The sequence below is a fragment of the Leptinotarsa decemlineata genome, unplaced genomic scaffold (genome assembly GCF_025532065.1).
Source record: "Leptinotarsa decemlineata unplaced genomic scaffold, Ldec_3_MD MMD2_P_RNA_scaffold_12, whole genome shotgun sequence".
In the NCBI taxonomy this organism is placed as follows: domain Eukaryota; kingdom Metazoa; phylum Arthropoda; class Insecta; order Coleoptera; family Chrysomelidae; genus Leptinotarsa; species Leptinotarsa decemlineata.
In genome coordinates, this window is record NW_027412526.1 from 250,635 (window position 1) to 272,331 (window position 21,697).

General features: G+C 34.0%; 3 protein-coding genes across 10 annotated transcripts in view; 2 read left to right on the forward strand and 1 right to left on the reverse strand.

Moving 5' to 3' along the window:
- The window catches only part of LOC111516209 (MICOS complex subunit Mic60), a 162,617-nt gene that overhangs the window by 121,316 nt on the left and 19,604 nt on the right, over positions 1–21,697 (forward strand). The window lies entirely within an intron of this gene.
- The window catches only part of LOC111510551 (uncharacterized), a 68,824-nt gene that overhangs the window by 27,588 nt on the left and 19,539 nt on the right, over positions 1–21,697 (forward strand). The gene's annotated exons all lie outside the window — the stretch shown is intronic.
- Positions 1–21,697, reverse strand: part of Kni (knirps) — a 42,831-nt gene that overhangs the window by 16,862 nt on the left and 4,272 nt on the right. Inside the window, exon 2 of one of the 2 annotated variants that reach the window (XM_074170948.1) lies at positions 7,621–7,667. The exons of the other annotated variant lie outside the window; for it this stretch is intronic. The gene's annotated coding sequence lies outside the window, so the exon portion shown is untranslated. The remainder of the gene's footprint in view (positions 1–7,620; positions 7,668–21,697) is intronic. 2 annotated transcript variants of the gene reach the window in all.

Sequence of the window (21,697 nt, forward strand, 5' to 3'; positions counted from 1 at the left end):
AGGTTTAATCTTACACATATACCTACCTGATAGGCTGTTTCTGCAGTACTAATACAGACAGAAGTGCTGATGAATTGCATACTCCCCAAAACGGTATTCCATAATGTAGGTGGGATTCAACGAGGGCGGAATACACCGTTCTGGCAGTTTTGATTCCCAAATTTATTGAAGTTACTACCGCATAACATCCAGAACATATTTTACTTTTAAGTTGTTTGATATGTTCAATAAATTTGAGCTTATTGTCAATGTGAATACCTAGAAATTTAGATTGGTTTTCTTTATTGATCACTAAGAGCACATCTGAAAGATGAAATGTTTGTTTTAGAGATATTGAAGAATAGAAAATTAGCATCACACCATCAGTTTTAGGACTATGGGTCCTAAAACTGATCCTTGTGGAACACCACACAAAATTTTCCCCTTTTTTTCTTACCATTTGATTCCTTCCTGAAAGGTAAGATTCAAACCATTTGATGATTTTGTGTATGTACATATATTATATGTACTTTCGTAGGATTAAATGATGATACTAATGATGCACACAAAATTAGTATCATCATTTTTGAGCCACGTTTCACATAATAAAAGAATGTCACGTGCTCGCTGGTTAGATTTTTATAATACTGTAACAGTATATGTCTAACGCACACTAAACACCGAGAGGGGTGGAGCCTGCCTTCCGCTGACGTATGCGTGAGAGAAAGGGAAGCCAGACAAACTGGCGCCGTTACGCGTTAGGTAACGAAGCGGTTCACCCTGCCATAAGAAGTTGTCCATTCAAAAAATGTATCATACTGAAAGCTAGCAATTGATTATACTGTGAATGTTTCAAATCAGTTTCAACCAGTTCCAAAATCGAGTTGGCACATCGCGTTCATTTGTCTCGTACGCATCAGCCGAAAACATTTCGATCGATGGAAATTCGAGGGCGGCCGGGAGAACAAGAGTCGGTCGTCGGCGAGAACAAAGAGATCTAGATCTGAATATCAGGTGTGCTATGATTGATGGGCCGGACGCGGGTCGCCAGTCGATCGCTAAACGGTGCCTCCTTTCGTATATCGTGAAGCCTCAATTCGACACCTTCAGCGTTTGATCGGCCGACTCATCGTGTGGTAGGTGGTTCGGTTCACGCGATCGGGGATCTTTATTGCCGCGTGTTATTAAAAATTCGTGGACACTCAAATTCGAAACTGTTTCAGGTTCAAAGAAAGGCATTTTCCCACGAGGTGCTCGACTTTTATGAAGACTTTATAGTACTGGGTTGCCAGTAAAAGAAAAACAAGCTCATTTTTATTTCGCACTTCTACTGGAAGCTGTGACGTAAAATGAATTCAATACAAACACTTTTTGTCATGGTCACACAGAAAAAATTAATCAGTTTTCGGTGCTTAATATCTACAACTAGAATACTTCTCCGTTTTTTGTAAAAGAAAGACTTAGACCTGGCTTACGGAACATATAATGATTCAAGCAAATTTATTCAAACAATTAAGACGAAACTTAACTGTCTTACAGATTACATAAATTAACTTGTGGTTCTTGTTCGAAACTATATCGGACAAATGGGGAGAACATTTTACCAGAGAATAAAAGAACATAGGAGTAGTTTCTCGAATGTGAATCCACAATCCAATTGCACACTTGCAAAACATATTTTGGCGAAGGCGCTGATTCAACCACGATAATTACCTTCAGAAGATAAAGGTTTGAAACTCAATCTTTTGATATACTCGGAAGTCATTAGAAGAAATCTGAAAATTCATTGTATAACAAAATATAAAATAATACTTTCACTCTATTGAAGCTGATTTGGAAATTGTTTATCAGTTTATTACATGCTCATTTGATGAGTTGGTACAAAGTATTTCCTTTGTTTAATTCTTGCTATAAATCTGTTCATTGTTTCTTTTTTCAGGTTTGTGGTAGTTTTTAAAAAATGTTTAATTGATGTCGTATTTTTGCCCGGTGATCACGAATCTAAAGTCAAAGTTAGGCGGTCTGTCAAAAGTTCAGAAATCGACTATTATAGGAAATCATTTCTATTATTGAAAAATCTCAAAGCTAGATACAAATAATGCAGTAGAACTTGAAAAAACTCACCATTTATTGCAAATATATTAAAAATGTTACTGCACTAATTGATATGACTCTGATCAGGTTAAATTATAAGCGAGATTTTCTTTCATTGAAAGCTAAATGAAATGCTTTCGTATGATCCCTCTTATTTTGGAAGTAATTCCACAAGAATACAAAATTTCATTGGTACATTTCAATTTTTAACGAAAAAATATATTATTTAGCAGTATTATGAGAGCAACCAGTATGATGAAACCACGAGTTCGTAGAACGAATGGTTTTATCAGGGCAAAACTTCAAATGAGTACAGAAAGCGTAACAACAACTCTTAAAGGGACTACACTCGCAGACAAGTAAAATCAATTACGACGTAACCATAGACCTTCACGAGATGATACATTTTTTAATGGTGAGTCCTTGGATCTATACTCGTTCAATAAATCACTTTAAATTGCCGGTTCGATGAGAAGCGTTTATCTTTTTCAAATGGTGTTGATGTAATTACAATAGCGTGCCAGATAATGGTGCATGGATACCCAAGAAAGGGTATACGACATGTGCTCGATGGCTTCCAAGATTCAAGCGTCTGACAAGTGGAAGACTTTTATCGTAGCCTCGATGACAGATTAGAGATGTTTCGAACGGTGCGGCAGGAGATTTACTTAATATAACCATAACACTTGGGAAACAACAGTTTTTGATGAGATGATAGATGACTTACTACTCAGCTTTGTTGTGGCATTTTCCAGTTTTCCTTCAAACTACAAGAAAATATCGAACACAAACCGTTACATAAGTAATATCATTATACCATGTCACAATTGGAGACCTTTCCCCCTTTCCCCGCCCAGGTCGTAGCACAGTTCACGTATAGATATTAAATCGTGTGAAATATTTTTAACATATTGACATCTTATTAATATTCTTCAAACTAATGTCATTACAAAACGCTCCATTGTATATTCGCAAATGAAAAGCAACGCTTGTGAAGAAATATCTGTGTCAAATTCCTCGAACGAATAGAATATTTAATTTTTACGCGCGCGAGTACGGGAATGAAAGGGTTTTGGTCGATTGAAGAAGAGTTTCAAGGACACACCAGCCACGAATCCTGCCGGGGAAATTGATGCACATTTGATAATTATACGGTACGGCTTATGTTCTCACATGAAATTGAGTTGCTAAAGCGTTAAGATACGGAGGTGCAATCAATGAAAGAGTAGTTGGAAGTACGAATTATGGCCTCTCGATAAGTTTCATCACGTTGGAACTGCAGGTTACCATCATCCACTCGGTGGAATATTCATAATACGGTAGAATCAACGATCATCTTGGTTGGATTTGGGTTAAAATGGAAAAACAGGAACTGAACTCCATTTGATTTATTTTGACATTAAAAACAATCTTATAGGCTGAAAAGTCTCGGGTTTAACACATAGATGGCGCTAGTCTCGTTTCATTCACAGCTTCTTCGGTTAGTACTAACTTTCAAAAAAAATCTTGAAATTTCATGATATTCTACTCATAAGTGAGTGAGTTATTAGCCTTGAACAAACAACGTGTTACCCTTCCATCAATTCCTAAAAATGCACAATTAAAACGCTTTGTTCAGTCTTGTTTATAAAACTCCCCCTTTTTTATTTCGATAGGTACAATAATTTTTTTTTTCAGTTAGGTTATATCGTCATCTTTCTATGAATGTCTAAGAAAATTTCACATTCCTCTGCCAGATTGCTGTTGATTTATGGTTTCCTACATTTTTTGGACAACAAAATATTTCAATAATATCCTTATTAAACTAGTTTATTTTAAGTGGAACCTTGTTCTATGGCATAATTGATCAATGAACACAAGGAACACGGTCTGTTGAACTGATTTATACCTCAGCATTGAATTCTCAACAACTTGTCCCATTTTGGTATCAATTTGGAGATGACATCGTTGAACAAAACAATCGAATTTAATGCCAGCAATATATTTTCCGTTTCGCCTGACCGCAAGTGGACTGAACGAGGGCAGTTTTTCGAGAATATCGAGTCTGGTTTGAATAATTCATGCGATTCGAAAAAGTACTTGAATGGGCGAATCTTCACGAAATTGTGTCAATATAAGCAGTATTTCTTCGTCATAAAGAAGTAGGCTTTTGAACGACTGCATCTAACTTCAACCAAAATAGCTTAATTCCGAACTCATACAATGAAATCTATAGTTGCATTCAAATAATACAGTCAAAATATAAAAAAATGAGAGATGTGTATTATTGTGTGAAACGATTAAGCGGAGATTTCTTTCTTAGACTACAGAAACCAGGTATTTTCAAGATATCGCTATCAAGAAATTCTAGGAGCGGAATTTGCATCCATTTCATTGTGTTTTCATAAAGCTCTGATTAAGGTAAGGTCCATCCCTAGAGTTTGGAATATGCTTGGGAAGGGTTGAGTGATACTTCATTTTGATGAACACTGTTTTAGAATATTTATACCCATTTTCCACATTTGATCCAGAAGTTTTGGAAAACTGTCATTGGAAAAATTGTGCATTTCATTCTTACAAAATCTGCTTTCTTCATGAGTTGACCGAAAATTACTGTTCAATATTTGATTTTACGGGTGGATCTCTTTGCTGTTGATTCAGTAACTTTCGTTTTAAATCTTTACCATTTGGAAGGGTTTTATGGTGGTTGCAACTCATTTTTTCTCAGTCATGTAATCTATTTTAATTAAATATTCTACTTTCTTCTATATTTGAAATAGAAAATCGCTTTGTCTGTATTTGTTACGAGTTTGATAAACCAATTCTCTTTCAAAGCGTATCAGTAATTTGTGGTTAATTGAGCTACATAATATTTTACCATGTTCAATTCGGACTTTATTCATTCGTACTAGAAGTTGAGTGAAAAATCAAGCTCTGAACTGATTTTCTTCTCCCTCGTTGCATTTGGTCATTCTAATGTAGCCCTCAGGTATTTTTTATTGATATTTCAGTGTTTCCGCTCGTGGTTGTAAAAGAATTTTTCAAATACGAATCTGAAACCATTATTACCGTACAAAATAAACTTTTGTTATCTTCCATTCCTTATTCAACGTGATCACTATCGTGACTTGCCATTTCCACCCTCTTTTGTGCTAATAGGAGTGAATAAAAAATCTAAGCGGGGAATAAGGAACGAAAGCACTGAATTAGTCCGATTGTGTTGAATTCGTTTTGTAGTGAAAGCAACAGTTTGGTGAGAGGCCATCAATCAGGATAGAGTAGAACATTGTGACGTGAAAAGGGGTGTTGACTCGAAGGCATTCATTTTTTGTAACAATTGAAAGCGAAGGTGAGAAGGGTAGTTTTTTATTTACATTGGTCGGGAGGGAAATGATGGAAGCATCCCTCTCATTAACTCTTTGTTCCTAGGCTACTAGGCTGATGAGCGTTATTGAAATCTTTTGGAAATTACGATTTTTCATAATGGCGAAGTTGACATAGATAAATTTAAACTAGGTAATGATTTATTATTTTTGAATGATCTAGAGAATGGATGTTTAATTGTCGACAATTCAAAAACAGTTTTTTCTTAGTAACATTTATTTTAATGGTTCACACAATAATTCCTATATATAGACCTCCAGAACCCCCAGACAGTATAATGTTAAATTGAATAATTTGTTGAAAAATCACATTACTTTCTAAAACTTATTTTTTTCGGTTAATTCTCCATTTTGTGCTGTGTTTTCAGTTTACAATTATGCCATTGCCCTTCTTTGATTGGAGTACCTCTGACCCTGTGCCACTGTCCATAACTAAACAAAAGCGCAAACTTATTCTGCACAAGCTGCTTCAAGCGATAAAACCATAAGAATGCTATGGAATTCATTGGGAGGTATTGTACTTGCGTTATTTTATGAAGGCACATTATAATTCAGTGACCATCTATATTGTACAGTCGCTCTAAAAATTAATGTCTCGACGAGAGAAATTACAGACCATTTATATTTTAATAAATATTCATAATGCATTCTCGTTGTATAATACGAACTCCTTGTGCTTGACCACACGTCGTTTCTTTGCAAAGAGGGATTGATCTGATTGGAATTTGAAAATAATGATATATTTCACAGAATATAGAGATAAATTTCAATGAAAAGTGTGAAGTTGCTTCAGAATCATCGATCTGGTGCGGTTCAGGATGTTTTTTATCGTAAAAGTTGAAACATTTAATGTGGAATTTGCTTCTATTGAATTTGTCTGTTAGCAAATGGAGATCAAAACCAAAAACTTTCGAAACAAAATACACACTTTGTTCAAACAATAAAAATAAATTGTGAACAGTTATGGAGAGAGTTAATTATCAGTAATATTGAAAAAGTAATACTTTTAGAAGAGATTACATTTCCGAAAAAAAGTTTTTTGGCTTTCTAGCTACTTCTCCATCGCTGAAAAAGGTGGGGAACATTCCACACATTTTTTCAGTGATGGAGAAGTAGAAAGTCAAAAAGATATCTTCCCAAACATCATTGGTCATTTTGAAATATGCCTAATTCAATTTTGTAAATATATCCAAAACAAATCGAGTCATTTATCCACTGCTTCATGAATGTCTTCGGTTTACGGTTTTTCAATTTGAATTGCTTTGTTAAATTCGATTTCTTATATATTTTCATATCAGAATATGATTTTCCTAACAACTTTATATGAATCCTATTTAGACCTACCCTTCAGATTGATGACGATGTACAGTGAGTGACTGAAAATTTCATCTTTTCTCAAATCAAAATATTTCTTTCAAAAATTAGAATTAGAACATCCGAAATGCCTTTAATTAACATCATGAGAAGAAGACTAAAAATGTTTTATTCATAAATCATCATATATTGAATGAAAGTAATTCAAATTGACTGGTGTTTTACGATCATCATCTAAACTAAACCACCTTTACGGTAAAAAAGTTTCTTTTGATATTTCGAATATAAGTGAAGAAAGAAGCTGGAACTCCTAAGCAAAAGTAAAAGACTATTATTTGCAGTTTGCAGTCAAACAGACTACCTTAGGCAAAAAAAGATCTGTTTCAAAATACGCGTAAGTAGATAAACCTGAATTCGCTCCCTAGGGTCATAATCACCTATTAGCTGCATTATCGTTATTTGGTCACTGACAATCGCAATAAAGAACATTCAATCAATTAAAATAAGTACTAAAACAGCTAGAATCGTATGCATAATTAACCACTTATAATTGTTTTAGATGTTGAGATACAGATTGACATTTAGAAATGTCAGGAGTACACGAGAGAACACGAAATATTATCACGATTAGCAGTATTTTTAATCAGGATCTTCAATAATTATGCCAAATGGAAGATCATAACATTTAAGTATAATACGTATAGCGTTTTCTGATAGTCGAGTTGATTAGAAGATGTATCTCGTATTTATGGGAATCGAAGTTTTTGACCTTTTCTTTGAATCAGTGAAAGTTAATAAAGGATTACGATGCCTCATTCCTGGATCTGAAACGAGCTAAGATCAATATGATAAATCCAAAACAAACACTTACCTTAGACACCAGAAATGCAATACTATTCTCGACACGTGTTGGCGTGTCTGAAATCAAAACAGAAGAATGATAGAACATACCGTTACGTTTTTCCCGTGGGTTCAACAATAATTGACTACACTGTATAATTAAACTCGAGCTTTCACGAAACTTCAGACTTATATTCAATACTGGAATGTCTAACGCCTTGTTAGCTCACTTCGTACCGCACATTCAATTATAATTCTTGATCTGCGTGTTGGCATTGTTTATATATGGCGACGGAAGTCTCTGGAAGCCGATTGGGAAGTCCCTGAAAGTTTCTCGGAGCGTCGCTACATCTAGAACCGATTCCATCGTAGAATATACTCTGCTGGTTTGGACAAGTAACCAGAATGATAAAATAGACACACATTCGTAAAATATTCAGACACAGAAACATAAAACGTCAAAATAAACCATTGTTAGAAGATGTTAATAGTACGGCGGAGAAAAATTTGTTCGACAACTATTGAAGAAATGGGCACACATACATAAATTAGACATATCTGTTCAAGTTGATGAAAATTAATAACAAACTAATAAAACGTTTTGCTTGTCACAAAACAATAGACTGCAACAGTGTTTATAATTGTCTGTTATCGCTTAAGCTACGTGAGCGTGTTTTGTTCTGCAATTTAAGATTCTTGGACTTCATTGTAGGGAACTTTATTATCCATTGAACAGTTGTGCACCAGCACACTAACATCATAAAGGTTTCTGAGGCAGTGTTGGGCTCTGTGATATTGTAATCGCAGCATATTTCATTAGTTCAAAAGAGAAAAGAGGGAGATAATTCAAAATTTTGCAAAGGAAAAGAATCAGGCAACATCTTTCTCCAAAATATTTTCATAACCCATCTTGTTTCTGAAGAAGATTGATTGGTATAAAGAATTGACAATAAAAAGTAATACTCGTTGATTCCAAATTGGTAAAAATATCTGTAAGGATCTGTCTTAGAAATGGAATACCAAAAAATTTGAAGAGAGGAAAAAATGAAACTGTTATATCCAGTTCGGAGACATTTATCTTTTTGGAGAAAACCGATGCCGGGGTTTTTGTGGCATTGAATTGAATTTGGTTACTTTCACCCCAATTCAAAATTACTTCTAGATCCTCATTAAGACATGCAACCTCCTGCTGCCGGTGAAGATGTGCATCCGCCGCCGGAATGATCTAGACCCTTTTGGGATTGGCAAGCAGTTATATACTAACTGTCATTTATTTGTATAAGGATCGTTTTCATACTCCCTAATGAAATCTACTTTATATAATATCTCGTTCAAAATATTTGAGGAACCTTAAAATTTGAATGGTGAACAACAAAACCTTTAAATTGGGAAAAAATGTGTCATCAAAGACTGATGCAAGAAACAGTTGAATCTATGAAAACGAATGGAAACTTCAGAGCGCATTGTCTTCTCTAGTCTTCGTATGGACTTCTTGGTATTTGGTACGATTGAAGATTTTTCCGCAAAAAACCGTACACGAAGCCAACTTGTAACCTCGGCAATAATTTATAATTAAACGCAATTGGATTCCAATTAATCCTACACAAAATCGAACGAGGAATGTTAGAATGCAATTCATTTACAATCGACGACAAATTATTCAATTTATGAAGTGATTAGTCAAGTTTCAACTCGAGAGACTATTAGGAATATTTGTAGTATCATCAGGTTTTAATTAGAGTAGAATTCAAGAAAAGGGAATCGGAATGCCAGCTATTTATCTCGAAAAATATGCAGCGATAATGGCATTTAGATCTTGATAATGTTCGGAATTTATTGAATTTATCCGTGACGTTTCCATGAGATGTTTTTAATGGTAATTTTTCTTCAATAATATGTGGAAATTATATTCAGAGTCGGGCAATTCCAGATGAAGCGAACGATACTTGTCTGAAGAAAGAATGTCAGTGTTGCCTTGATTTCATTAAATGATAGGTTCAGTTTGTTGCATCGTGATATTCGCACTCGGCTTACTTCTTATGTTAATTTGTGATGATTCAAAAACAATTTTTCACCATTTTCAATGTTTATTTGATACGGAAAACTAGCGATTACTATCATTAGGCACTGCTTCACGTAAAGGATTTGGCGCATTAGTTATTATACACACAAAATTTCTATAAGTAAGTAGGGAGGGAGGTAGGAAGGGAGGAAAGAACAAGTATGCAATGATATGAAAAAAACGTATATAGTCTACGTAAAATAAAGTAAAACTGAAACAAAGGTGAAATAAAAGATCTAATGGAAAAAATTGAAAATCATTGATTACGAAGAAAATATACACTAGTAGAAGCACGGAAAGGGAATTATGAAAAAACAATTGAAGGACGATGAGAAAAGAAAAGATAGATTTATAGAACGACCAACAGCTGTTGAAGATAGACTAGAGGTCCTTAGTGAGAAACTAGGCATACTTGAAAAGCGTTTTATTAATACAAACGTGTCGAACTGATAAACTGATAATACAAAACTCAACTACATTTCTGGATGAATCAGTGAATATATTGAATGGTTCGAATTGTTTTGAATGAACTGCTTCAAGCGCTTCTTAAATATCATTTTGCTCATTGTGAGTTTTGATAGTCCTGGTATATTGTTATAGTTTTTTTTATATTCTCCACAAAAATGTCTTTCTTTCAATGTGTTAGGCATGCAGGGATAATGATTCCGCATAAATGCATTTTTCAAAATATGATACATTATTATTATTGTATTATGTGTGCCATCTCTACGACTAATTTCCTCCATCCAATTTCACACCAAATCCATTCGATTTGAAATCAACAAAAGAATATTCAAATGAAATTAACAATCAGATCCTTCTCTAAGAGAAAGTTCAGCGTTTCTCTCGATTTAATTGTTGTCACCGGTCGTTAATAATCAAGCATCTTCCACTTTAATTACCGGCATTCATCCGAACTCGTAGCCTACTAGAGAACATTGCGGTAAAGCATCTTCAATTCACTGGGCGATTGAAGCTAGTCGTTCGCGAGCTTGTAACAACAACCAACAGATGGCGCTCGGCGTGCGAATTGGTGTTTATTCAGCGATGCAAAAATACGTTCGGTTTTCATGGCAGAGCTCATTAGGCTACTGAAAGGATGTATATGCGTCAACAATTCATATTCATTTGATCGATTTATATTATTGTAATGGAATCGTTAATTAATTGGATTGAAATGAAATATTGTTGCAGTCGAAGCAAAGAACATCACGTTGTGATGAATCAACAACTCGTTAGCTAATAAATGGAATTTATGTACGTGTGGAGGCAGAAATATTGTTCACTTTTGTTACACAGTAAGAATATATTCATTTTCAATTAAGGTCAAAGAATCCATCTCAAATGAGTGTTTCTTGCCCGTCAGAAAGTCCATCACACTTTTTATAGAAAGATTGATTGAGAAACACTATACATATTTCCTTCCAATTTTCGATTTCATTATATTCATCATCATGAAACCATGTGTGTGTTGATAAATATTTTTTTCAAATACAATAATCAAAGCAGAAGAATCATGAAATACAAATCAAATCACATAATTTAGTTTATTCAAAAAAGAAGACAAAAATTCACTTCTCCTGACTCGCAAGCGATTTTAGTATAATTGAGGACACGTGTGAATCGTTGTATTCATGCCACGTGCCACTATATGGGTGTCTGCAATATGCTGTGTATTGCCCGTTGTAAGTAGTCCCACTGTAATTCGAAAGTGCATATAGATTATAACGACAAGGAGCTACATTGTCTGCTGCATAATTGCTCATATCTAATCCTTATAAAAAAAGTCGATGACAACATTAAATTTTCCTCTGAATCTTTCCAATAGAAAGTATCTTTTTAAATGAATTGCTAAAATACGGGGAAACTTATGGATTGATATGGACTTTGTGCATTTTCTTCTTTCCTTGCACCTCCAACATGTTGGTTTTTCATCTCCAACCAGAGTTTCCTCTCTGGTGAAGGAATCCATGGATTGTGATAAACTCAATTGGCCAATTCTTTGTGGTATGTGGATTGTTCACATTTAAATATCTCAGCCAGCAGTGTTGTGCTTTTCCGCTGTCGCTCAATTTTTCGCCAATTTCCGTTAAGATCGGTTTAGGCTTCTCAGTAATTCTATTAAGGTCCTCATGTAAACCTTCTGAAAGATATCGAAGGAATCTTTGGGCGTCTTGATGGGCAAAACCCATGAATTGAAGGGCAAATTTATGAATCTGACTAGTAGGCAGTGTTTACCTGTTACCTCTATCAGATGAATGAATCTTCTGACCACAATTCCTTGATTACTTCTGTGAATGCTTTGATTAAAGCACCTTTTATACTAGAAATACTAGTTTTGATATCTTCCATGTATGTATCCCATTTAAATATTCACGCAACCATCTCGTGTTTGTTGAACATTGGATTACACTGTTCATGAAAACAGGCAATAGATATACTCACATACTAGATAAATAAACGGAAGTTGATGAAGAATAATGTTGAAGATAATAATCATAGCAATAATGATAATACCCGCTGATTTGTGGCGCATCTGACAAATAAAATGAGCATTCAAAAACGCAGAATCAATGGTGTGAAAGAACAAACTTGGAAGTCGGTACGTCAAAGCATTGAGGTGGACCGTGGAACAGAGACTTAGTATGAATTGAATTTTGAAGTTACATTTGGAGGTACCAAATCAGTTTCCAAACTGGATAGAAATGTATCTGTTACGGAGAAAACTACAAGTATGTCATGATTACAGAAACATGACCAGCAATCGCAGTTCACATCGAGAGAAAAAATATTCAATTGTAAATACTTTGGACAAACTTCAAGTCCATTTCTTATTTGTTGATCATTAACATAGATTCACAATTAAGTGTAGAAGCTAATTGCTCGAATTCTAGTTATTAAGGTTATAAATACTTTCTTCGATGGTTTTTACCAGTTCATTCCTAATTGGTTGACAAATATTTTCCATTAGTTTTATTACTTCTCAGCTACATTGTACCGCGGAGACAATGTTGTTCGGGTTAAAACCATCAATTACTGTTCAAATGTTTGACCTTGTTTTGGCGCTAATATGGAACAACATCAATGCGGTGAGAACCTTTCGTTAAATTGGAGCCTTGAGCGATTTTCTTCGAACTTGTAGTTCGATTATTTTTCGATGACGGTGGAGAGGCAAAGTTCGCCACAGAACTACATAAATCAATCGCAAAAACCAGTACAAATATTTGCCTACAAAAAAATAACATTCATCCATTCATCAATGGGCTGATGAATCGATTGTAACAAGTTCAAAAGATTATTGACTGATAAAATTCTACCAATTCAAGATCCGTTTCAGAAAGGACCATGAGTCAGATGAATTGTTATCACATTTAACACCTGGGCTGAAAAGTCCCCGGCCTAAGAAAGAAAAATGTTTTTGTTTTAAAAATAACAAAAGTAGTGTCACTCTTAGCACAGTAACTCACAAACTCATGAGTAGAAGATCATGAAATTACAACAGATTCCTTTTGAAGATTAGTACCAACTGAAAAAGCGATGAATGCAATGAGACTAGCGCCATGGGTTAGCCCGTGACTTTTCTGCCCATGTATAGTATGCGCACAGTCAGTTATCAATATAAGTCTGAGATTTCAGAAAAAAATTATAAAAAGACGATAATAAAAAGATGTGTTCAGGTATATACATCTAGAAAGCTTAGAAATATCGATTGAAAGAACAGTTGTTATCCTTAATTCAAATACTAATAACGTTTTCTATTCATTTGAAAGTTGGCTTCTAGAGAGTTGTTTTGAAATATTTCTAGCTCAGAAGGTCTGATGAATCAGTATACCACGAGATGAGACATTTTTTTTCTGCAATCTAATTGTTTGCAGAAAGCAGAAACTATATTAGATTTGAGGAAATTGATATTGACCCATTTTTCAGTTCGGCATTCAGTTTTCAGATTACTACTAAATTTTTGCACGAAAAAAATAGATGTTCCATCAGTATATATGTGAATTTATGGAGCAGACCTTGGAGAAACAGGCCATCAATGAAAATTATGAATAGGAGAGTCTCCAGTACAGTTCCTTGTGTAACACCATTTTCAATAGGCTCAGAATTGAACGTTGTTTCATTTCCCAGATCGAGATATCACTTTCGATTGTACAGAAAAGTGTGAAAAATGAAGTTGTTACATGTCCATTCCTTTATTCAGCCAGTTTATGAACGTCAACGAATTAATACTAGGAAATGAAGTATTTGCCAATACCAATGGAATGTTTATGCAGTACATTTATTCAAACTGTGTTATAAAAATATATAAAACAAATTTGTTGTAACTATTAACACGTACGTAGATGTTATCCATGTTCTCATTTCTCATATTTGAAACATGCCCTACAGCAACATCGGATAAGTAAACATCTCTCGGTATAGAAAGTAAAATTTTAAATTCCCACACTTCGTGATTGTGAAGCTCCACTGAAGTGAGAATAAAAATGAGTGACTTCGAGAGAATTTTAGTCATGGAATAACTGTATCAATCTTTGAGTACCCATTGATGTCTTGCAAGAATTGGTGACTGGACCACAGAAACGAATACAAAATACGTATCACAAGAAAAATTTGTTACGCGTTTTTAAATTATTTCTTGTTAGGAAACTTTATATTTTCAATTTTTTTGAACACCGGGTTTCAGAGAATACTATTTGGTTTAAACAAGAACCCTAGTATATTCCAAAGCATCATTCTTCAGAAATATTTACCCAGCTTTGCTTTTCAGCTGACGAAAATAACATTTATGTGCCATTCATCACCGAATGAGAAATCGCTTTCTGTCTCACTGCAGCCTTTACAACGAAAAAAGCAATATAAGATGACGCTGTGGAACAGCGTCAATCTCATAGATGGCATATTTGTTAGCTAACTTGGTTGGGTTATTGTGTATGTGATTGGATTTCACAAACAGTTGTTTCGGTATCAGTAGAGAATCTGGCAAAAAATCTGATATTGGAGGAAAGTTGCTATACCTGACGGGGTGGCTATACCTACCTGGTATAGCCACCTAGCCCTGCTATACCTACCTGGCTTGGCCTAGAGATGGCTGTGTGAAGCAAAGGTAGCTTTTATTGAGATCCCATAGATGTCGTTTTTACTTTGATAATGTGCTAAAGATGACGTTCGGCAATAAAGGGTACGATAGAATAATTTAACACATGTGTACTGTGTGAATCAAAAGCAAAGGCAGCTTTTATTGAGATCCCATAGATGTAGTTTTTACTTTGATAATGTGCGGAAGATGGCGTTCGGCAACAAAGGGTACTATAGAATCATTTACTTAACACATGTGTACTGTGTGAAGCAAAAGCAAAGGCAGCTTTTATTGACATCCCATAGATGTCGTTTTGTAGGGGGATACGTCATTGCCTTTACTTTAAAGTGTTCTTAAATAATAATTAGTGTTTAATTATAACAATATGAGGGTATAATCATCTGAATGATTTTATATTAGTTCAACATTATTGATTATTCAATAAATTTGACTGATTTCAAAAATAGGGACACACTTAAAAAGTTTTTGGTGTTTTTTTTCCTGTAAGATCAGATCTCAGCTCTATTTTGGTTCAGACATGGCAACGGGGGAGCGATTATATAACCGTAGTGACAGATTTTGTGGAAGTATAAATCGATTTGCATATATTCTGCGAAATAATAGCTGACGTCATTTTCATTATCATTTAAATGATTTGTATTGATGTTCATGTATCACGTCTGGAATTTTTTATTTGAACAATCATCTGACCGCGAACTACTTATCTTTAATAGTTATTCAATCTTAGCGCAGTGGATATTCCGTGAAATCGCATATTTATGCTAATTTTCTATACCTTGATACATATTTGCGATTTTACGAAACACAGTCATTGACGAATATGGTTTCTCGAGAACTCCGCGGAGAAAAATTTTGGATCATTGAAAGGTTCGAGGAAGAGATGAGTGTTTTTCTTGAACTACCTGGAAATTGATTCACTTTGATTAGAGTTATGGGATTCCAGGCTATGAGCGACTTTGACAAATTGGATAAGGATTCCTGAGATGTACATTTTTGTGAAGGTAGAACATGCAACAAGCAATCAGACCGAGATCACATAACTTGGGTTACGCAACATTCTACGTAATTTGTCGTTGGATTGATTATCGGTAGAAGTTGTTCGTGACAATCAATTATAACGAAAAACTCTTAATTAACTGTTAACAAACCTTCTATTTTATGAATTTTTATGAATGAAACTTAGGGGTTCATCTTATAAGGATATCCAGGTTTGTCTAATTTCTAAAAAGATTTTTATTTCTTCATTAAACCATTTTCAAGTAAATTCTAAGTAAACTCTTACGTGAAAATGGATTAATAAACGAAAACTGGTCGTGACAAATAAAAATCTTAGTGGAAAATAGAGGAAAGTTATTTTCTCTGTTATATTCTCCAGGGATCCAAGGTCAATAAGACACACTAGTTATTCCCATGATGTTTGATGATTTAATCAAGACACAACTTTATACATCAAGAGTGTCGAGCGGAATGCCTCTCAATCCAAAGATGACAATATACTGTCAAAAAACATAGAACACGAAATACATGATACAACATACAACACTTTTTTTCAAGTAATACTTATTTCAGTCACTATCAGTAAAATCATTATTACAAATAAAATATTTCAAGTAGATTGGAGGTTTATGTACACGTTTCAAGTTAGTTTTCTCATTGAACTGTGTACCTACTACATTGAGAACTATCACTATGAACAGAAAATTCAATATGATTATTTAAGGACAATTATACTAGTTTTTCAGTTTGAGAATCAACAGAGAGCATTTCTTCTGAGTTATTGCCACTATTCTGAGATTCAGTTTGAGTATCATTACAATTTTGTGCGGTATCATTACTATCATTCAATGTTTTATAAAACTGATGAAGATTTTGACCCCACACCTGACACCATGTTATATTCTCCAGGGAACCTGGGTCAATATGACACACCAATTTCCATGATGTTCAATGATTTAATCAAGACACAACGAATTTGAAGAAATAGTCGTATGAGATGCGAGAATAAAAAAGAAACAATGTTCACAAAAGTACATGTGATTCAACGGCTGAAGAACCAAAAAAATTGGCTGCATCAGGATATAATACCTCTTGTATTTTCTTTAAACATTTATGCAAATTGGATATGTACAATTTGTGCAATTCAGAAAACACATGTCGCTCCACAATCTTCGATTCAATTTACCTGAACTTGAAATCTCTTCGGGTCATTTAGTTTGAAAGTAAAAGTCGATCTATAAAACTAAAAAAAATGATAAAGATGTCCTGACCGGCTTTTTCTCAATTAGTAAATTAAATAGAAGTGTTTGGCGTTATTATTTGTTCTTAATTCGAAAGCACTTATCCGAATGTTAAACACTTGCGTAATATTCCTATTCTGCTTTGAATAAACTACCTTTCGAACGTAATTATCAGATTTTCTCTTAGATAAATAGAAGAGGAAAAAATGTGGTCTGAAACTGTTGAAATCGATTTAACTTTGCATTCATGTAATTGAATGAACAAACTGATGTTCTGAATGCTACTCGATAATATTTTTGATCTCAGTTGAAACTTGACAGTGAACAAAATAAATTAGAATGTAGGATAAGGCTTTGATCAGATTAGAATTATATATACCTCATGCATTATTAGATTTCTGGAAAATCTATATTCAGAGTGGACTATCAAAAGCGTAACGGAAAGCTGAAAAACCAGATCCGAAAATATGTTAAATTGTTTATCAGGAAGACAAGTTTTGATTTGAAAACCATTACTAAATTTTGAACCTTGAGCGATATTTGTTAATTGTATTAATCTCTCATTGAATTCGAAAATATATAGAGATATTATGCACTACAATTTATGTACTAAATATTTTACCATAAATTAGCATTTGCTTGTAAAAGTTCGAATAGAAAATTTGTAAAATAACTTATCAGAAGAACCATTTTTCAAGTAAAACCCTTCTAGAGAAAAACCGATTACAGAAAGTAATTAGTTTCGAATTAAACGACTCGCTGAAATTTAATTGGATGGAGCAACTCGACAGGTCAGTAGGATCTAACCTCAATTTTATTTTATCCATTTGTCAATTGTGTCAGTTGTGTAATGCGACATCACTTTTCAATTATTCGTCGCCATTCAATATGTTGCTTCTTCGATCTTGTGAAATGTGTACCATCATAAAATCATTATCAACAAGCCTTGAAGAAATAAATGTACTGCATCATAATCTGTCACAAGACTTGGAGTAGTTGAGTTTGAAATACACTATAATTTTTTTGTTCGGATGCATGACAAGGTTATGTTCCAGGCCAACGTTTTATGGGAAATTATTCGCAGTTAGTTATTGAAAAAAACTCATTTCAGTTGACATTACTTAATCTGTATGAAATACTGTATTCTTGATGATTAATTAAACATCTTGATACAGCATCCTTAGTTAGAATTCCTGCTTCATATGAAGAGTCCACAGAAGGGTTCTGAACTGTATTTTAAGTTGTAATTGTCGTGGGAGAAACACCAATGATACAGAAATTCATCAATGCGATACTCCAGAGAAGTTTTTGAAAATGTACCCAAAAAAGTCGTATGTTTTCTGAGCCCCATACCTGTCATACATTAAAGAACATTCTATCTATATTTTTGGGAAAAAGTTTCTCCAGCTACCTTTTGCTTTGGTAACGAGACGTCATTATTCGAATGGACAATATATCTTCATTCCAATAGACACGGATTCAAACCTAGGCAGTTAGACAAAATCGCAGTCAAAGAATTATGCACATAAATTTATGTGCACCTCAAGAATAAATGATTTTATATTTTACTCAGTTGACATTATTTCAGTAATAGATATGCTGCATTATTGAAAAATTTTGGATACAGATTGCATCTTATTTATTAGGTAGGTCAGAACTGAAAATGGTTGAATCATCGAGTTCTAAATCATGAGATAGTAACTGTTTATACATCTCACATATGCAGATTGTTGAATACCAGCTGAAACTCGCTGAAATCTACTACTCAGAGATCGTCATCAGGCGCAATTTTTGGCCCAACTGAAAAGGCTCTGAAACCTTTGGTACAGAGCCAGATCAGGAAATAGATAAAAATTTCAATGGAAAAATATACCTGTAAACACGATGAGTTGAATTTCAAATCTCTGGCGTTAAGAACGTTTGCTAACTTGGTTAGCCAAACGTCCGTCGAGACACAGTATTTTTGTTCTAGTGTGGAAAAATGGATACCTGGAAATACACATGGCATGGTAACATTGATAACATTTTCATAAAAGAGTTTCACTCTAAAATAGCCTTTTCAGGAATATTGATACTGTTTATTATTCTTTGATTATTCTATAATTCTTCAGTATTGTATTGAAGAAAATACGTTTTGAATCTATTTGTAACTTCAACTGTTTAATCTTATAAGTTTGATAGTGTTTGCAATTCACCAAGCAACGAGGTTTCCAAAATTTCAGTGAAATTACATTGTCATTATCCTTGTCTCCCGGGCTAATATTACTGATAATGTATATATAATGAATCTATGCCTACAAAAATCTTTCGTTAATATTTCAGAATTTTGTAAATACAAGAGTAGGTACCTTGTTATTCATCATCTGAAAGAAATAAAAATAGAGCTTTCGAGAACTGCAGAAATCAAGTATGAAGTTTATAAGGTAAAATCTACCTAATTTATTATGAGAATTATATTATAGTAATATGGACATATTAACTTACCTTTCAAATCTGTTTGACTCAACATGGAACAGTGTTTCATCAATGAACGAATTTTTTTAATGCTATTGGTGGTTCTGAATAGAACCTTTTTGACCTAAATCAATATATGATCTGTTTAAATCTGATAGATAGATCTTTATTGTCTAAAATGTAAATACAATTTGTCGACAAAGAGTGTCATGTTTATAAATACATAAAATGTTAAAAATATATAAAATGTTGTTTTTTTAAAGACTATATAGTATTCACAAAAATACAGTGGAGATTAAAAATAACAGATGAAAAAAAAAACCATAAAAAAATATCAAAGATAAAAAAGATGTATAAATATGTTATGAATGAAACAACAAAATTTCGAAATTACTTGACATAAATCGTAGTATACATAGTGGAATACCAAAAGTCTAGAATTTGTATGCAAAATACTCTTCCAAACTGTAGAAGGACTTTCTCTAAACAAGGTACTTTCCTGTTTTAATTTTTTTTAAGTTCATTAATTGATGTAATATGTTTTGGTAGATGATTATATATTTGTCTACTTCTATTGATTTGAGACTATCTGGTCAAAGATGATGTGGGCAGTGGAAGGGCAAGTATGTACCCGAAGAATTGTATGTCTGTCTCATTTATTGAGATTGTTGACCGTTCTCAACGTTTCGATACAAATGATTGGCTTCTTCAGAAGTACGAAGCCTGAAGTTTTTGTGCTCTTTACACAAGGTTTATGCTTCTAATTGATAATTACAGAAATTGATGAGTTTCCTTTTGAATTCCTTTCTTTCGGTTTGTATCTGAAGAAGAAAAAAACCAAAAAGGTTTTTTTCCTGAAATTAGTCACTTCTGAAACCATTTAACGTACGATTCCCGTTTATTGTAAAAGAAAGTGTCGCAGTTCCATTAACTCTTTCTTCAAAATTAGCCCGTCTTATCCCATAATCCTTCTAAATTATCGCCCAAATCGTCGACTAGTTGAACACTCCATTAGTTCTAGAAAACCTCATTATAACCATGATTACTCGAAGCCCAAAATTCTGGTAGTTACCGGCAATTTCACGGGGTATTACACGCCTACTACAGCCGAACCCCCTTGGGGGTATATAAGGGTTAATTCTTCAACCTTAGAATGTGGTCAACCGCAACAAAACAATGTGTCGGAGTCAAACGTCTTTTTCGTTCACTTTTGCACAGGCAATTTGTCGGGAAGAATACGAGGAACTTGAGATTGTGATCTTTTGTGAGGGAACTTGTCAGGATAAGATCTAAGGATATTTGTTGGCCATAAGGGATTGTAATCTCTCGTTTCGTTTGGGCGTTTGCGGATTTTTTTTTCGTGAAGACGCACAATGTTCGTATTTCGGAATCGTGCGAAATTGTAGTTTGTATGAATATCACACTGAGGAAAATTGTGGTTGTACAGGTTCACGTTGTCAATATGTACTTTTTCTGGAACTATTGAAAAACTTGAGAAGTGTATAATTTTAATTAGTATATTACAGTAAAACAGTTTAAGATGGCATGGATGTCTTCCCTTACGCAGCGCCATCTATGGGATCAACAGAAAAGCCAAACCTTACATTTCCCAAACACAAGGATTTCCACAGCAAAATGTTGCTATATTGCAAAGCCAAGCGTTGATCGTCGAATAACAAACAATCTATGTTTTTCTTTGTAGCTTTCAATACGAGAAACTAGACGAAAATCGATCCTAATAACGAAGGATATGTGGTCCCTTTCAGAAAGCACTGTTTAAATCTGCAATAAACCAGAAATAAATCATCTCGTCCAACTGTTCTTCAAAAAAACCATCAATGGAAACAAACACTACGGCTATTGGTTGCTAAGCTAAGCATCGAGTTTCCTGCCAACCTCATAGATGGCGTCGGATTGTCCTTTTGAAACAGTTGGGTCCAAAAACTCATTCGTAGTTCTATTAAATCATCTCACATTTCAATTATTTATGTATTCAAAGGTTGGATAACTGAAAGCATTCTTTCTCGACATATTCTTTCATCAAGGAACGCCATTTCACGGATCCAACATGCCTTAATGACCAAAATATCTGACAGTTTCAATAATTGAACAATTCAATTTAAATTCAACAATTGAAAGCATTTGATACAGTTGATCATCATCTAATATTAAATAAACGTGAAGCGAGCGGATTGCCTGATTTTTTGGTGGAACTCATGGATCATTATGAATATTCTGACAAATTACTTGATGAAAA